Here is an 18,424-nt window from a genome sequence, read left to right as displayed (position 1 = left end):
ATAGTCCCAAGCTCTCGACTTGTATACGCTGTCTAATGCAGGAAATAAAATGTGCACTTCAACTAGGCCTACTTGTCTTCATGCTGGAGGCCATTTCTTCACAGCCAATCATACAGCTGCTCAATTCACCCACTGTAATAGAAACATCAAATTGGTGCCAATTACCACGTTCTTTCCTCACCAAGTTTTATTGTGTGTCATCACAGTGAACATCAGCCCAATATAATTACAAATGGCAGACAGTCTATTGCTCACACAGAGTCAGTGTTCCACTGTCATAAACACAGTAGACAAGAGGCGTTGGGAAAATAGTTTTATGAGTTGGCGTTGGGTCCCTTCTTCTTGCCACATGTTGGCACCACATTCACAAAGTACCTGTTATATTGCATCCTCCTTTAAGCCAGTCTTCTTTTTCTTCTTCTCCTGCTTGTCCACCTTGGAGGTCTGTCCCCTGACCTTCCCCACTCTGGCCAAGGAGCCATTGACTTTGCCTCGCAACAGTCGGTTGTAACCTCAAGAGTGCTGAACTCCAGTGCAGACTGGCCGATCACATCATCGTCCTGCAGGGGTACCCCGCACAGCATAACCACCTGGTCATCACAGGACAGTCCCTCCAATGCCTCAATATGAGCCTTGATGTGGGCGACAGTCTCTAGCCGAGACACCTCAAAGGTGTGGAGAGTCTGAGCACGCACAAATAGCTGCATGGTCAACCAAAGTCTCACAGTTGCAGTGTAACAAGCATGTGTTTCGTCTGTATTATAAAAACAGGAAGTGGCAAGAACACGAAAGGTCTAATTTAATCAACTCAGCTATTCAGCATTCATGATTAGAGCTAAACACACGACAATGTTCTCTCGGGGGCCGGGCTATTGCTTATTTCCATAAATATACAGACAGGTTTCTCCTTTGCCTTAACATAAACTAATTAATTAGATCAAGCCAAGCAGGCGTTGGTGTGTTGTTGTGGTTCATGCGGTAAGCATGTACATAACAGATTATTAGATTGAATTAAGATATGTTGCAGGCAAGAACATCAAGGGAACATTGTGAATTAGCGGTCTATCGTTTACCACGTAACCCTTCTCCTGTCTTCCTCCCTCTATCAACCAGTCCCTATACGTGTGTGGGGTCCACATGTACTGCTTAACATTGCCTCAGGGGTCCACATCTAACATCAAACCCAACTCTGGTGTGCCTGCCTGATGCCCAAATCAACTTAGTTAGATATCATTAGGCACATAGTCCCATTTTATGGTGTTGCAGGACACTCACTTTGCTAGCAGTTGAGGGAACCATCACCATTTAGACACAAACTCTGGATTATAATCGAATAACTCACCCGTGTTCCTCTAAATCAGACCAGATAGGTGAAAGCAATGGGTTGCAAACTATACTCAGCCACTATCCAGGCCCTCTGAGATCAGCGAGGAGGGAAATTCGACAAGGTCAGAAGAAAGGAAGAGAGGGAGTAAGTTATACAATTGGAATGTGGCCACAACGTCCGTCCGTCGAGCTGAGATATTGATTAGATCCCAACATTGCTCCTGATTTAGCCCCGGCCGGCACAGCTGTAGCACCCATGTTAGACTACTGACAGGCCATTCATCTGACTGTAAGAGCCTCAACGACCGCTGGTAGATGAGGCAAATTAATAATATTCCATTAATAATTGTCTATTCTCTCCCTTCTCCATGTTTTGTCCTCCATGTATCCTCCAGGGCTAGTAGGACAACGTATCTGAGAGCGAGCCCGGAAATAAAACACTGGTTAAGAGTTCTGGCGGACACAGGCGGTTTGTTTGTCTCTTTGGCTGTCAGGTGCTACTGAGATTGACCTAATAAACTATAGTCAAAGTCATGGGAACCAGTCCATGTCGTCAGCTCCAGACATATAGTATTGGTGCGTTCAAGACAACTGGGAACTCTGAAAAATTCGAGGTCATATCATGATGTCAGTGATCTTCAGGTTGGAAAGTCGGAGCTCTAGAAAGAGGCCAGAGTTCCTGACCTGGAATTCTAAGTTAGATGACCATTCAAACTATTTTTCCCAGTCGGAACAAATTTTTTTCAGTTCCCAGTTGAAGTCTGAGATTTCCCAGTTCCCAGTTGTTTTGAACGTGGGTTCTTGGGCAACTTGGGTTCTGGTAATGATGGTAATTAATGTTTGAACGTTGAGGACTTTACACATTATGCATTACTTGGAATGTGTGTGTATATACATGAGAGAGAGAGAGTGAGGGGTTGGGGGGGGGTAAGCACACCTGACTGCACTGGCTTCTAGAAGGTTCTGTAAATGTTAGTAGAGCTATTTTCGTCACTTTTTAGTTCCATCCCGAATCTATTCACTAGGGGCCTCATCATGTTTTTGGAGCATACATGCATGTGACAGTTTTCACCCCAAAGTTTGTATTTATAATAACTGAACTTGACGTGACAATATGCTTATCCTCCCGTGAACTTTAGACCATGCATACGCACAGTTTCTATTGGTTGTCTTACATTGCAAGATGGCAAAAGTATTCTAGTAGTAGTAGTAGACTTTTACAAATTGGGAATAAATATATGTCACTCTTATTCATAACAACAACAAAAAACATGTAGGCCTAGCTAAATATAATAACAATATGCAATCCTTTGCCATAGTGAGAAAAATCGAAAAATGGATTTATCTTTGCATTCTAAAATAAATAGAAATAGACACATATTTCCTATTATTTATTGCAGAATAAATGTCTCACCTTTTCTGACGGATGGTAGCCTACAGGCCTACAACAAGTTGGGACAGACTAACATTCTTCATCTCTCATTTAATCGGACCCACGTTACAATAGTAAAAAGATAAGCTATTTCAAGGATTCCTATTTTGCTCCATGCGATCCGATCCGAAGCACAGTTTAACGGTTGAACAGACGGTTCACCTTTTCCATTGACGTTTGTATGCTACGTCGAAGTACTGTAATGTGACATTTGTAGCAAATACAATATTTTATTTACAGTGCCTTGCGAAAGTATTCGGCCCCCTTGAACTTTGCGACCTTTTGCAACATTTCAGGCTTCAAACAAAAGATATAAAACTGTATTTTTTTGTGAAGAATCAACAACAAGTGGGACACAATCATGAAGTGGAACGACATTTATTGGATATTTCAAACTTTTTTAACAAATCAAAAACTGAAAAATTGGGCGTGCAAAATTATTCAGCCCCCTTAAGTTAATACTTTGTAGCGCCACCTTTTGCTGCGATTACAGCTGTAAGTCGCTTGGGGTATGTCTCTATCAGTTTTGCACATCGAGAGACTGAAATTTTTTCCCATTCCTCCTTGCAAAACAGCTCGAGCTCAGTGAGGTTGGATGGAGAGCATTTGTGAACAGCAGTTTTCAGTTCTTTCCACAGATTCTCGATTGGATTCAGGTCTGGACTTTGACTTGGCCATTCTAACACCTGGATATGTTTATTTTTGAACCATTCCATTGTAGATTTTGCTTTATGTTTTGGATCATTGTCTTGTTGGAAGACAAATCTCCGTCCCAGTCTCAGGTCTTTTGCAGACTCCATCAGGTTTTCTTCCAGAATGGTCCTGTATTTGGCTCCATCCATCTTCCCATCAATTTTAACCATCTTCCCTGTCCCTGCTGAAGAAAAGCTGGCCCTTGGGATCCTTGGGATGTTTAAATCTTGGGAAATCTTTTTGTATCCAAATCCGTCTTTAAACTTCTTCACAACAGTATCTCGGACCTGCCTGGTGTGTTCCTTGTTCTTCATGATGCTCTCTGCGCTTTTAACGGACCTCTGAGACTATCACAGTGCAGGTGCATTCATACGGAGACTTGATTACACACAGGTGGATTGTATTTATCATCATTAGTCATTTAGGTCAACATTGGATCATTCAGAGATCCTCACTGAACTTCTGGAGAGAGTTTGCTGCACTGAAAGTAAAGGGGCTGAATAATTTTGCACGCCCAATTTTTCAGTTTTTGATTTGTTAAAAAAGTTTGAAATATCCAATAAATGTCGTTCCACTTCATGATTGTGTCCCACTTGTTGTTGATTCTTCACAAAAAAATACAGTTTTATATCTTTATGTTTGAAGCCTGAAATGTGGCAAAAGGTCGCAAAGTTCAAGGGGGCCGAATACTTTCACAAGGCACTGTATATGCTGAACAAAAATATAAACACAACATGCAACAATTTTAACGATTTTACTACGTTACAGTTCATATAAGGAAATCAGTCAATCAAAATAAATTCATTAGGCCCTAATCTATGGATTTCACATGACTGGGCAGTGTCACACCCACTGGGGAGCCAGGCCCAGCCACTGGGGAGCCAGGCTCAGCCACTGGGGAGCCAAGCCCAGCCAATCAGAATTAGTTTTTCCCCACAAAAGGGCTTCATTACAGACAGAAATACTCCTCTGTTTCATCAGCTGTTTGGTTGGCTGGTTTCAGATGATACCGCAGGTGAAGAAGCCTGATAGAGAGGTCCTGGGCTGGCATGGTCTACGGTTGTGAGGCCGATTGGACATACTGCCAAATTCTCTAAAACAACGGAGGCAGCTTATGGTAGACAAATTAACATTCAATTCTCTGGCAAAAACTCTGGTGGACATTCCTGCAGTCAGCATGCCAATTGCTCGTGACCTCAAAACTTGAGACATCTGTGGCATTGTGTTGTGTGACAAAATTGCACACTTAAGATTGGCCTTTTATTGTCCCCAGCACAAGGTACACCTGTGTAATGATCATGCTATTTAATCAGCTTCTTGAAATGCTACACCGGTCAGGTGGATGGATTATCTAGGCAAAGGAGAAGTGCTCACTAACAGGGATGTAAACAAATTTGTGCATTTGAGAGAAATAAGCTTTTTGTGCATATGGAACATTCCTGGGATCTTTTATTTCAGCTCATGGAACATGGGATCGACGCTTTACACGTTGCGTTTATATTTTTGTTCAGTATATAAACATAATACATAGTCTATCATAAACATTGCAGAATAAATTCCTCATCTTTTCTGGCTAAATTTATTTTATATGTACTGTAGCCATACACCAAATTACCATATGCATTTAGCTGGGACTATTAGTTAGGCTATTATAATTTCACAATTTTGCTCTATGCATCCAACAGAGTGAGCGGTTTATAACATACAGTAGAATTTAACAGATGAACACAGCTGATATTTTGTATTAAAGTGTGTACGCTACCACTCTTAAGGAGACCCACTGTAGTTTTCATTTTTACAATAAAAAGTACACAATATTTCAGAATTCGCGGGCAGTGCAGCATATTTAGGTTTGGGAAAAAGTGAATGCCATTTAATGCTTTCAAACGATCTGTTTACAGGTCCATAACAATTTGAAATTGTTTTTGTCTTTCAGAAATGGTCAGATTTAACAAATGTCACTGCAAAAGAAAACTGCTAACACTTCCAAAGACATATGATCGGTCTTGGCCTAATTCCAATACTGTACATCCAAACTATACAGCAAATAGGGCGTCATTGTCGCCATGAAAAAGGTGAGTGAATGATGGCCGTTTTTCAGACGGCCTTATAATGCGCGTCTACAGTTCTGTGACAGGTCTGATTCATATTAGGAAACATAGTGAATGTAAGTATGGCGTGCGCCAATTTTATGAATCTTAATATTTTGTGTGCAGTCTTCATAAATAGCTTGCGCAGATATTTAGTGTTCAATTTAAACAATGGTTATACATGAGGCCTCAGGGCATTGTCTGGCATGTTCATACCACCTGCTGTTGCTGTTCACTGGCTACTGAAAAGCTAGGGAGGGGAGGGGATGATTGCTATGTTCCAAACACACGCCAGACAGACAGGGGGAATGCTTATCGACCTACACAACATGGTGACGGGGGGTGAGGACAGCCAAACACACTTTTTCCGAGTGTGCTTGTTCTCTCGACATACCAAGCAGGGTGCTGCTTGCTAACCAGTAATGACGTTGCAACAAACAGTACATAGAAGGTAAGGAATGTAAATTAGCTTCCATACAACACTAGATAAGCATTTCTGGGAAACCTTAAAACTGTAAGCTGGGTCAGAAAACTGGACACTAATCCATTATTTTACGAGTTTGCCTTCTCGCCATCTGACGAGCATGTTGGAAGGGATAGTAGCTGATGGAGTTTGGTATGAGGGTTTCGGATGACCAGAGGCCGAGGTGCTTAATGATGGCTGTGGGGAGGTTATGTGCTGCCAGCTCCGATCCAGAAGGAGTAGGAGCTCAACAGCAACGGAGGGTGCAGCGTCAAGGCTCAGTGTGGGGAAGGCAATGGCTGTGGAGTGGAGATGAGTTCTGACTGCAGGAGAGAAAGTGAGAGAAGGGGCCTAATCCTGGCTCTGCATGGGCGTAGGTGGGTGTGAAGTGGAAACGGGAGCTTGGGCCGGCTGCTAGAGAAAAGCTGCTTGCAGGGCTCTTGGCCTAGGCTCTGTCCAATCTTGACATGGAGAAAGCCATGCAATGGCTGTGAGGATGGCGTGGGAGCAGTGATGTAATCAAGTCACTAGACTGCAAGCCCATGTCCTTTGGTAGCGCTAAAGCTGTGGTCTAATAATTTAAGCTACAAGGCTAGCTTGGCAATGCAATAGCTAGTGAACATTTGCGGTTAAATTATGCAAGAGAGAGACTTTGACAAGTTGCCACTAGTCCAAGTCACCACTTTTCGGGTTCGAGTTGAGTCACTGCGTGGGAGCATGGTCCCAACTGCTAGAGTGAAGATGGGCGAAGTGCGTCTGAGGAAGGCCGTGTGATGGCTGCCTGGTGGAGCTGGAGGCTCTGTCCGTCTCAGTGTAGTGAGTCAAGCCACCAGAGGTGTGGAGTGCAGGGAGGAATTTCAGGAGATGCAGGGTTTGTTCCAGGCAAGGTGCCAGAGCTCCAGTAGGGCACCAAGATGGACTGGCCAAGTTGCACTTTGGTGAAGGAGCCGAGTCATCCACTCGATCTGGTTGAAGTTTTGCTTGCACTAGAGTGAAGCACATCGAATGTCAGATGAGGACCTGAAAAGAGTGGAAGGGGCAAGAAGTTAGAGAAAGGAAGCCCCAACCCCCAGTCCTGAACCCCCTCCATGGTAGGGTCAACCCCCAGTTGTTGACTGGGGTTGTGCCAGACCACCCAGCACAAGGAAAGGCCTTGCCCAGGCACTTTAAATGGCGCCGGAGGAGATGGCCGCCGTTTTACGGTCTCCTAACCAATTGTGCTGTTGTATGTGTTTTTTTGGGGTGATATTTGTAAATGATTTTGTACATAATGTTTCTGCAACCGTATCTTACAGCAGAAAATACCTTCTAGATATCAGGACAGCGGCCACTCACCTCGGATTAGACTAAGATCTTCTAGATGTCAGGACAGAGATCACTCACCTCGGATTAGACTAAGATCTTCTAGATATCAGGACAGAGATCACTCACCTCAGATTAGACAAAGACCTTCTAGATATCAGGACAGAGGCCACTCACCTCAGATTAGACAAAGATCTTCTAGATATCAGGACAGAGATCACTCACCTCAGATTAGACAAAGACCTTCTAGATATCAGGACAGCGGCCACTCACCTCAGATTAGACAAAGATCGTCTAGATATCAGGACAGAGATCACTCACCTCAGATTAGACAAAGATCTTCTAGATATCAGGACAGAGATCACTCACCTCAGATTAGACAAAGCTCTTCTAGATATCAGGACAGAGATCACTCACCTCGGATTAGACAAAGATCTTCTAGATATCAGGACAAAGATCACTCACCTCGGATTAGACAAAGATCTTCTAGATATCAGGACAGAGATCACTCACCTCGGATTAGACAAAGATCTTCTAGATATCAGGACAAAGATCACTCACCTCGGATTAGACAAAGATCTTCTAGATATCAGGACAGAGATCACTCACCTCGGATTAGAAAAAGAGCTTCTAGACATCAGGACAGCGATCACTCACCTCAGAATAGACAAAGAGCTTCTAGACATCAGGACAGAGATCACTCACCTCGGATTAGACAAAGAGCTTCTAGACATCAGGACAGAGATCACTCACCTCGGAATAGACAAAGAGCTTCTAGACATCAGGACAGAGATCACTCACCTCAGATTAGACAAAGAGCATCTGGATATCAGGACATCGGCCACTCACCTCGGATTAGACACAGAGCTTCTGGATATCAGGACAGCGGCCACTCACCTCAGATTAGACAAAGAGCTTCTAGATATCAGGACAGCGGCCACTCACCTCAGATTAGACAAAGAGCTTCTAGATATCAGGACAGCGGCCACTCACCTCAGATTAGACAAAGAGCTTCTAGACATCAGGACAGCGGCCACTCACCTCAGATTAGACAAAGAGCTTCTAGATATCAGGACAGCGGCCACTCACCTCGGATTAGACAAAGAGCTTCTAGACATCAGGACAGCGGCCACTCACCTCAGATTAGACAAAGAGCTTCTAGACATCAGGACAGCGGCCACTCACCTCAGATTAGACAAAGATCTTCTAGATATCAGGACAGCGAGCCACTCACCTCAGATTAGACAAAGAGCTTCTAGATATCAGGACAGCGATCACTCACCTCAGATTAGACAAAGAGCTTCTAGATATCAGGACAGCGGCCACTCACCTCAGATTAGACAAAGAGCTTCTAGATATCAGGACAGCGATCACTCACCTCAGATTAGACAAAGAGCTTCTAGACATCAGGACAGCGATCACTCACCTCGGATTAGACAAAGAGCTTCTAGATATCAGGACAGCGGCCACTCACCTCAGATTAGACAAAGAGCTTCTAGATATCAGGACAGCGGCCACTCACCTCAGATTAGACAAAGAGCTTCTAGATATCAGGACAGCGGCCACTCACCTCTGATTAGACAAAGAGCTTCTAGATATCAGGACAAAGAGCGGACCACTCACCTCGGATTAGACAAAGAGCTTCTAGACATCAGGACAGCGATCACTCACCTCGGATTAGACAAAGAGCTTCTAGATATCAGGACAGCGGCCACTCACCTCGGATTAGACAAAGAGCTTCTAGACATCAGGACAGCGATCACTCACCTCGGATTAGACAAAGAGCTTCTAGATATCAGGACAGCGGCCACTCACCTCGGATTAGACAAAGAGCTTCTAGATATCAGGACAGCGATCACTCATCTCGGATTAGACAAAGAGCTTCTAGATATTAGGACAACGGCCACTCACCTCGGATTAGACAAAGAGCTTCTAGATATCAGGAAAGCGATCACTCACCTCGGATTAGACAAAGAGCTTCTAGATATCAGGACAGCGGCCACTCACCTCGGATTAGACAAAGATCTTCTAGATATAAGGACAGCGGCCACTCACCTCGGATTAGACAAAGAGCTTCTAGATATCAGGACAGCGATCACTCACCTCAGATTAGACAAAGATCTTCTAGATATCAGGACAGCGGCCACTCACCTCGGATTAGACAAAGAGCTTCTAGATATCAGGACAGTGGCCACTCACCTCAGATTAGACAAAGATCTTCTAGATATCAGGACAGCGGCCAATCACCTCGGATTAGACAAAGAGCTTCTAGATATCAGGACAGCGGCCACTCACCTCAGATTAGACAAAGAAGATCTTCTAGATGTCAGGACAGCGATCACTCACCTCGGATTAGACAAAGAGCTTCTAGATATCAGGACAGCGGCCACTCACCTCGGATTAGACAAAGAGCTTCTAGATATCAGGACAGCGGCCACTCACCTCGGATTAGACAAAGAGCTTCTGGATATCAGGACAGCGATCACTCACCTCGGATTAGACAAAGAGCTTCTAGATATCAGGACAGAGATCACTCACCTCGGATTAGACAAAGATCTTCTAGATATCAGGACAGAGATCACTCACCTCGGATTAGACAAAGATCTTCTAGATATCAGGACAGAGATCACTCACCTCGGATTAGACTAAGATCTTCTAGATATCAGGACAGAGATCACTCACCTCGGAATAGACAAAGAGCTTCTAGACATCAGGACAGAGATCACTCACCTCGGATTAGACAAAGAGCTTCTAGACATCAGGACAGCGATCACTCACCTCAGAATAGACAAAGAGCTTCTAGACATCAGGACAGATCACTCACCTCGGATTAGACAAAGAGCTTCTAGACATCAGGACAGAGATCACTCACCTCGGAATAGACAAAGAGCTTCTAGACATCTGGACAGAAATAACTCACCTCGGATTAGACAAAGAGCTTCTGGATATCAGGACATCGATCCACTCACCTCGGATTAGACACAGAGCTTCTGGATATCAGGACAGCGATCACTCACCTCAGATTAGACAAAGAGCTTCTAGATATCAGGACAGCGATCACTCACCTCAGATTAGACAAAGAGCTTCTAGACATCAGGACAGCGGCCACTCACCTCAGATTAGACAAAGACCTTCTAGATATCAGGACAGCGGCCACTCACCTCAGATTAGACAAAGAGCTTCTACATATCAGGACAGCGATCACTCACCTCAGATTAGACAAAGAGCTTCTAGATATCAGGACAGCGGCCACTCACCTCAGATTAGACAAAGAGCTTCTAGATATCAGGACAGCGGCCACTCACCTCGGATTAGACAAAGAGCTTCTAGATATCAGGACAGCGGCCACTCACCTCGGATTAGACAAAGAGCTTCTAGACATCAGGACAGCGATCACTCACCTCGGATTAGACAAAGATCTTCTAGATATCAGGACAGCGGCCACTCACCTCAGATTAGACAAAGAGCTTCTAGATATCAGGACAGCGGCCACTCACCTCAGATTAGACAAAGATCTTCTAGATATCAGGACAGCGGCCACTCACCTTGGATTAGACAAAGAGCTTCTAGATATCAGGACAGCGGCCACTCACCTTAGATTAGACAAAGATCTTCTAGATATCAGGACAGCGATCACTCACCTCGGATTAGACAAAGAGCTTCTAGATATCAGGACAGCGGCCACTCACCTCGGATTAGACAAAGAGCTTCTAGATATCAGGACAGCGGCCACTCACCTCGGATTAGACAAAGAGCTTCTGGATATCAGGACAGCGATCACTCACCTCGGATTAGACAAAGAGCTTCTAGATATCAGGACAGCGATCACTCACCTCGGATTAGACAAAGAGCTTCTAGATATCAGGACAGCGGCCACTCACCTCGGATTAGACAAAGAGCTTCTAGATATCAGGACAGCGGCCACTCACCTCGGATTAGACAAAGAGCTTCTAGATATCAGGACAGCGGCCACTCACCTCTGATTAGACAAAGAGCTTCTAGATATCAGGACAGCGGCCACTCACCTCGGATTAGACAAAGAGCTTCTAGATATCAGGACAGCGATCACTCACCTCGGATTAGACAAAGAGCTTCTAGATATCAGGACAGCGGCCACTCACCTCGGATTAGACAAAGAGCTTCTAGATATCAGGACAGCGGCCACTCACCTCGGATTAGACAAAGAGCTTCTAGATATCAGGACAGCGATCACTCACCTCGGATTAGACAAAGAGCTTCTAGATATCAGGACAGCGGCCACTCACCTCGGATTAGACAAAGAGCTTCTAGATATCAGGACAGCGGCCTCTCACCTCGGATTAGACAAAGATTTTTTCAATTTTCAACAACAACAACAGCAAGCAGGACTCACACGATATTCTCCAAACACACCACAGGGCAGACATCCCAATTATTCATAAAAGGAAGTGACACAGAGGAAGAAGAGCCGGATGCCTCGTCCGGACCCACAGAAGGCAAATAGGAAAGCTGCCCTTACCGTCAATATTACTCGCCAACGTGCAATCATTGGACAATAAACTAGATGAGGTACGATCACGAATATCCTACCAACGGGACATCAAAACTGTAATATCCTATGTTTCATGGAATCGTGGCTGAATGACGACATGGATATTCAGTTAGAAGGATACATTGCACCGGCAGGATAGAACAGCACACTCCGGTAAGACGAGGGGAGGCGGTCTGTGCATATTTGTAAACAACAGCTGGTGCACGAAATCTAAGGAAGTCTCTAGATTTTGCTCGCCTGAAGTAGAGTATATTGTGATAAACTGCAGGCCACACTACTTGCCTAGAGAGTTCTCAGCTATACTTTTCGTGGCTGTTTATTTACCACCACAGACAGATGCCGGCACTAAGACCGCACATAGCCAGCTGTAGGAAATAAGGAAACAGGAAACCACTCTTCCTGAGGCGGCGCTCCTAGTGGCCGGAGATTTAAATGCAGGGAAGCTTAAATCAGTTCTACCAAATCTCTATCAACATGTTAAATGTGCAACCAGAGGGAAAAAAAATCTAGATCACCTGCACTCCACACACAGAGATGCGTATAGAGCTCTCCCTCGCCTTCCATTTGGTAAATCCGACCAGAACTCTATCCTCCTGATTCCTGTTTACAAGCAAAAATTAAAGCAGGAAGCACCAGTGACTCGGTCTATAAAAAAAATGGTCAGATGAAGCAGATGCTAAACTACAGGACTGTTTTGCTATCACAGACTGGAACATGTTCCGGGATTCTTACGATGACATTGAGGAATACACCACATCAGTCACTGGCTTTATCAATGAGTACATTGAGGGCATCGTTCCCACAGTGACTGTACGTACATACCCCAACCAGAAGCCATGGATTACAGGCAACATTCACACTAAGCTAAAGGGTAGAGCTGCTTTCAAGGTGTGGGACTCTAACCCGGAAGCTTACAAGAAATCCCGCTATGCGACGAACCATCAAACAGGCAAAGCGTCAATACAGGGCTAAGATTGAATCATACTACACCTGCTCTAACGCTCGTCAGATGTGGCAGGGCTTGCAAACTATTACGGACTACAAAGGGAAGCACAGCCGCGAGCTGCCCAGTGACACAAGCCTACCAGACAAGCTAAATCACTTCTAAGATCGTTTCAAGGCAAGCAACACTGAGGCATGCATGAGAGCATCAGCTGTTCCGGACGACTGTGTGATCACGCTCTCTGTAGCCAACGTGGGTAAGACCTTTAAACAAGTCAACATTCACAAGGCTGCGTTGCCAGATGGATTACCAGGACGTGTGCTCCGGGCATGTGCTGACCAACTGGCAGGTGTCTTCACTGACATTTTCAACATGTCCCATGTCCCCTTCCGGCGCCGACAGAGATGGCCACCTCGCTTCGCGTTCCTAGGAAACTATGCAGTTTTTTGTTTTTTTACGTGTTATTTCTTACACTAGTACCCCAGGTCATCTTAGGTTTCTTTACATACAGCCGAGAAGAACTACTGAATATAAGATCAGCGTCAACTCACCATCAGTACGACCAAGAATATGTTTTTCGCGATGCGGATCCTGTGTTCTGCCTAACAACCAGTGTAACCGAGTGGATCACATGCAGCGACCAAAAAAAAAAAAAACGACTCAGAAAAAGAGGGAAACGAAGCGGTCTTCTGGTCAGACTCCGGAGACGGGCACATCATGCACCACTCCCTAGCATTCTTCTTGCCAATGTCCAGTCTCTTGACAACAAGGTTGATGAAATCCGAGCAAGGGTAGCATTCCAGAGGGACATCAGAGACTGTAACGTTCTTTGCTTCACGGAAACATGGCTAACTGGAGAGACGCAATCCGAAGCGGTGCAGCCAGCGGGTTTCTCCACGCATCGCGCCGACAGAAACAAACATCTTTCTGGTAAGAAGACGGGCGGGGGCGTATGTCTTATGGCCAACGTGACATGGTGTGATGAAAGAAACATACAGTGTAGACCGCATTATCTACCAAGAGAATTCTCTTCGATTATAATCACAGCCATATATATCCCCCCCCAAGCAGACACATCGATGGCTCTGAACGAACTTTATTTAACTCTCTGCAAACTGGAAACGATTTATCCGGAGGCTGCATTCATTGTAGCTGGGGATTTTAACAAGGCTAATCTGAAAACAAGACTCCCTAAATTTTATCAGCATATCGATTGCGCAACCAGGGGTGGAAAGACCCTGGATCATTGTTACTCTAACTTCCGCAACGCATATAAGGCCCTGCCCCGCCCCCTTTCGGAAAAGCTGACCACGACTCCATTTTGTTGATCCCTGCCTACAGACAGAAACTAAAACAAGAAGCTCCCACGCTGAGGTCTGTCCAACGCTGGTCCGACCAAGCTGACTCCACACTCCAAGACTGCTTCCATCACGTGGACTGGGAGATGTTTCGTATTGCGTCAGACAACAACATTGACGAATACGCTGATACGGTGTGCGAGTTCATTAGAACGTGCGTTGAAGATGTCGTTCCCATAGCAACGATTAAAACATTCCCTAACCAGAAACCGTGGATTGATGGCAGCATTCGTGTGAAACTGAAGGCACGAACCACTGCTTTTAATCAGGGCAAGGTGTCTGGTAACATGACTGAATACAAACAGTGCAGCTATTCCCTCCGCAAGGCTATCAAACAAGCTAAGCGCCAGTACAGAGACAAAGTAGAATCTCAATTCAACGGCTCAGACACAAGAGGTATGTGGCAGGGCCTACAGTCAATCACGGACTACAGGAAGAAACCCAGCCCAGTCACGGACCAGGATGTCTTGCTCCCAGGCAGACTAAATAACTTTTTGCCCGCTTTGAGGACAATACAGTGCCACTGACACGGCCTGCAACGGAAACATGCGGTCTCTCCTTCACTGCAGCCAAAGTGAGTAAGACATTTAAACGTGTTAACCCTCGCAAGGCTGCAGGCCCAGACGACATCCCCAGCCACGCCCTCAGAGCATGCGCAGACCAGCTGGCCGGTGTGTTTACGGACATATTCAATCAATCCCTATACCAGTCTGCTGTTCCCACATGCTTCAAGAGGGCCACCATTGTTCCTGTTCCCAAGAAAGCTAAGGTAACTGAGCTAAACGACTACCGGCACTCACATCCGTCATCATGAAGTGCTTTGAGAGACTAGTCAAGGACCATATCACCTCCACCCTACCTGACACCCTTGACCCACTCCAATTTGCTTACCGCCCAAATAGGTCCACAGACGATGCAATCTCAACCACACTGCACACTGCCAGTAACCCATCTGGACAAGAGGAATACCTATGTGAGAATGCTGTTCATCGACTACAGCTCGGCATTCAACACCATAGTACCCTCCAAGCTCGTCATCAAGCTCGAGACCCTGGGTCTCGACCCCGCCCCTGTGCAACTGGGTACTGGACTTCCTGACGGGCCGCCCCAGGTGGTGAGGGTAGGCAACAACATCTCCTCCCCGCTGATCCTCAACACTGGGGCCCCACAAGGGTGCGTTCTGAGCCCTCTCCTGTACTCCCTGTTCACCCACGACTGCGTGGCCATGCACGCCTCCAACTCAATCATCAAGTTTGCGGACGACACAACAGTGGTAGGCTTGATTACCAACAACGACGAGACGGCCTACAGGGAGGAGGTGAGGGCCCTCGGAGTGTGGTGTCAGGAAAATAACCTCACACTCAACGTCAACAAAACTAAGGAGATGATTGTGGACTTCAGGAAACAGCAGAGGGAACACCCCCATCCACATCGATGGAACAGTAGTGGAGAGGGTAGCAAGTTTTAAGTTCCTCGGCATACACATCACAGACAAACTGAATTGGTCCACTCACACAGACAGCATCGTGAGGAAGGCGCAGCAGCGCCTCTTCAACCTCAGGAGGCTGAAGAAATTCGGCTTGTCACCAAAAGCACTCACAAACTTCTACAGATGCACAATCGAGAGCATCCTGGCGGGCTGTATCCCCGCCTGGTATGGCAACTGCACCGCCCTCAACCGTAAGGCTCTCCAGAGGGTAGTGAGGTCTGCACAACGCATCACCGGGGGCAAACTACCTGCCCTCCAGGACACCTACACCACCCGATGCTACAGGAAGGCCATAAAGATCATCAAGGACATCAACCACCCGAGCCACTGCCTGTTCACCCCGCTGCCATCCAGAAGGCGAGGTCAGTACAGGTGCATCAAAGCTGGGACCGAGAGACTGAAAAACAGCTTCTATCTCAAGGCCATCAGACTGTTAAACAGCCACCACTAACATTGAGTGGCTACTGCCAACACACTGTCAATGACACTGACTCTACTCCAGCCACTTTAATCATGGGAATTGATGGGAAATGATGTAAATATATCACTAGCCACTTTAAACAATGCTACCTTATATAATGTTACTTACCCTACATTGTTCATCTCATATGCATACGTTGATACTGTACTCTATATCATCGACTGCATCCTTATGTAATACATGTATCACTAGCCACTTTAACTATGCCACTTGGTTTACATACTTCTCATATGTATATACTGTACTCGATATCATCTACTGTATCTTGCCTATGCTGCTCTGTACCATCACTCATTCATATATCCTTATGTACATATTCTTTATCCCCTTACACTGTGTATGACAGTAGTTTTTTTTGGAATTGTTAGTTAGATTACTTGCTCGTTATTACTGCATTGTCGGAACTAGAAGCACAAGCATTTCGCTACACTCGCATTAACATCTGCTAACCATGTGTATGTGACAAATAAAATTTGATTTGATTTGATTTGAGTCTGTAATACCAACATGCTTCAAGCAGACCACCACAGTCCCTGTACCCAAGAACAGGTAGACCTGATCACCGACAATGACGAGACAGCCTATAGGGAGAAGGTCAGAGACCTGGCTGGGTGGTGCCAAAATAACAACCTATCCATCAACGTAACCAAGACTAAGGAGATGATTGTGGACTACAAGAAAAGGAGCACCGAGCACGTCCCCATTCTCATCGACGGGGCTGTAGTGGAGCAGGTTGAGAGCTGCAAATTCCTTGGTGTCCACATCAACAACAAACTAGAATGGTCCAAACACACCAAGACAGTCGTGAAGAGGGCACGACAAAGCCTATTCCCCCTCAGGAAACTAAAAAGATTTGGCATGGGTCCTGAGATCCTCGAAAGGTTCCACAGCTGCAACATTGAGAGCATCCTGACCGGTTGCATCACTGCCTGGTATGGTAACTGCTCGGCCTCCAACCGCAAGAAAATTCAGAGGGTAGTGCGTACGGCCCAGTACACCACTGGGGAAAAACTGCCTGCCATCCAGGACCTCTACACCAGGTGGTGTCAGAGGATGGCCCTGAAAATTGTCAAAGACCCCAGCCATAGGCTGTTCTCTCTACTACTGCATGGCAAGCGGTACCAGAGTGCCAAGTCTAGGACAAAAAGGCTTCTCAACAGTTTTTACCCCCAAGTCATAAGACTCCTGAACAGGTAACCAAATGGTTACCCGGACTATTTGCATTGTGTACCCCCCCCAACCCCTCTTTTACGCTGCTGCTACTCTCTCTTTATCTTATATGCATAGTCACTTTAACCATATCCACATGTACATACTACCTCAATAAGCCTGACTAACCGGTGTCTGTATATAGCCTTGCTACTCTTATTTTCAAATGTCTTTTACTGTTTTATTTCTTTACTTACCTACACACACACACACTTTTTTTTCTCCGCACTATTGGTTAGAGCCTGTAAGTAAGCATTTCACTGAAAGTCTACACCTGTTGTATTAGGCACACGTGACAAATAAACGTTGATTTGGACATGGACCAAGGTTGTGCTGCACTGGCCAGTGCAGGGAAAGGCCCTGGTCCAAGGTTGTGATGGACTGGCCAGTGAAGGGAAAGGCCCTGGTACAAGGTTGTGATGGACTGGCCAGTGCAGGGAAAGGCCCTGGTCCAAGGTTGTGCTGGACTGGCCAGTGCAGGGAAAGGCCCTGGTCCAAGGTTGTGCTGGACTGGCCAGTGCAGGGAAAGGCCCTGGTCCAAGGTTGTGCTGGACTGGCCAGTGCAGGGAAAGGCCCTGGTACAAGGTTGTGCTGGACTGGCCAGTGCAGGGAAAGGCCCTGGACCAAGGTTGTGCTGGACTGGCCAGTGCAGGGAAAGGTTGATGTGGAGAGGGAGGTATGGTAGTTCTTCTGGTAGTTGATCGAGGAGCCAGTGAATATCCGCAGTCTTTTGTCAGGCTATCCTCTGGGGCTAACTCTGTCATCATCTTTAGCATCATCTTGCGCTGAGGTTGTCTTCGTATCTGTGGGTTCATGTCCCCCAGTTTGGTGCATCTTTCAATGGATTACCGTGTTGGTGGAATGAGTTTTAAGACTCTGACAAAGGCTTAAAAAGTTAACTGGTTGCCCCCAAAATGATCCAGGCAGACAAAGGGTACAGGTCATAGCTGCCAGAATTGCTCATCTGGAGGAGCAGGGAACTGCCAGAAGGCAAGATGGACTGCAGGGAAGGAGCGGTGTGGTGGATCGCCATGGAGGTAGGTCAGGGAGCGGCGCCATGAGGAGGCAGGGGGTGTACTGTGTAGGCACACCATGGAGAGGGACTGT

The 18,424-nt window shown here is 46.0% G+C and overlaps 1 pseudogene; it reads right to left on the bottom strand.

Annotated features, from left to right (window-relative positions):
- Positions 1-314: 314 nt before the first annotated feature.
- On the bottom strand, positions 315-707 carry LOC112255395 (annotated as a pseudogene).
- Between the last annotated feature and the right edge of the window lie 17,717 nt (positions 708-18,424).

The sequence above is a fragment of the Oncorhynchus tshawytscha genome, unplaced genomic scaffold, assembly GCF_018296145.1.
Source record: "Oncorhynchus tshawytscha isolate Ot180627B unplaced genomic scaffold, Otsh_v2.0 Un_contig_4835_pilon_pilon, whole genome shotgun sequence".
NCBI lineage: Eukaryota > Metazoa > Chordata > Actinopteri > Salmoniformes > Salmonidae > Oncorhynchus > Oncorhynchus tshawytscha.
This window is presented reverse-complemented; position numbering and strand designations above follow the sequence as displayed.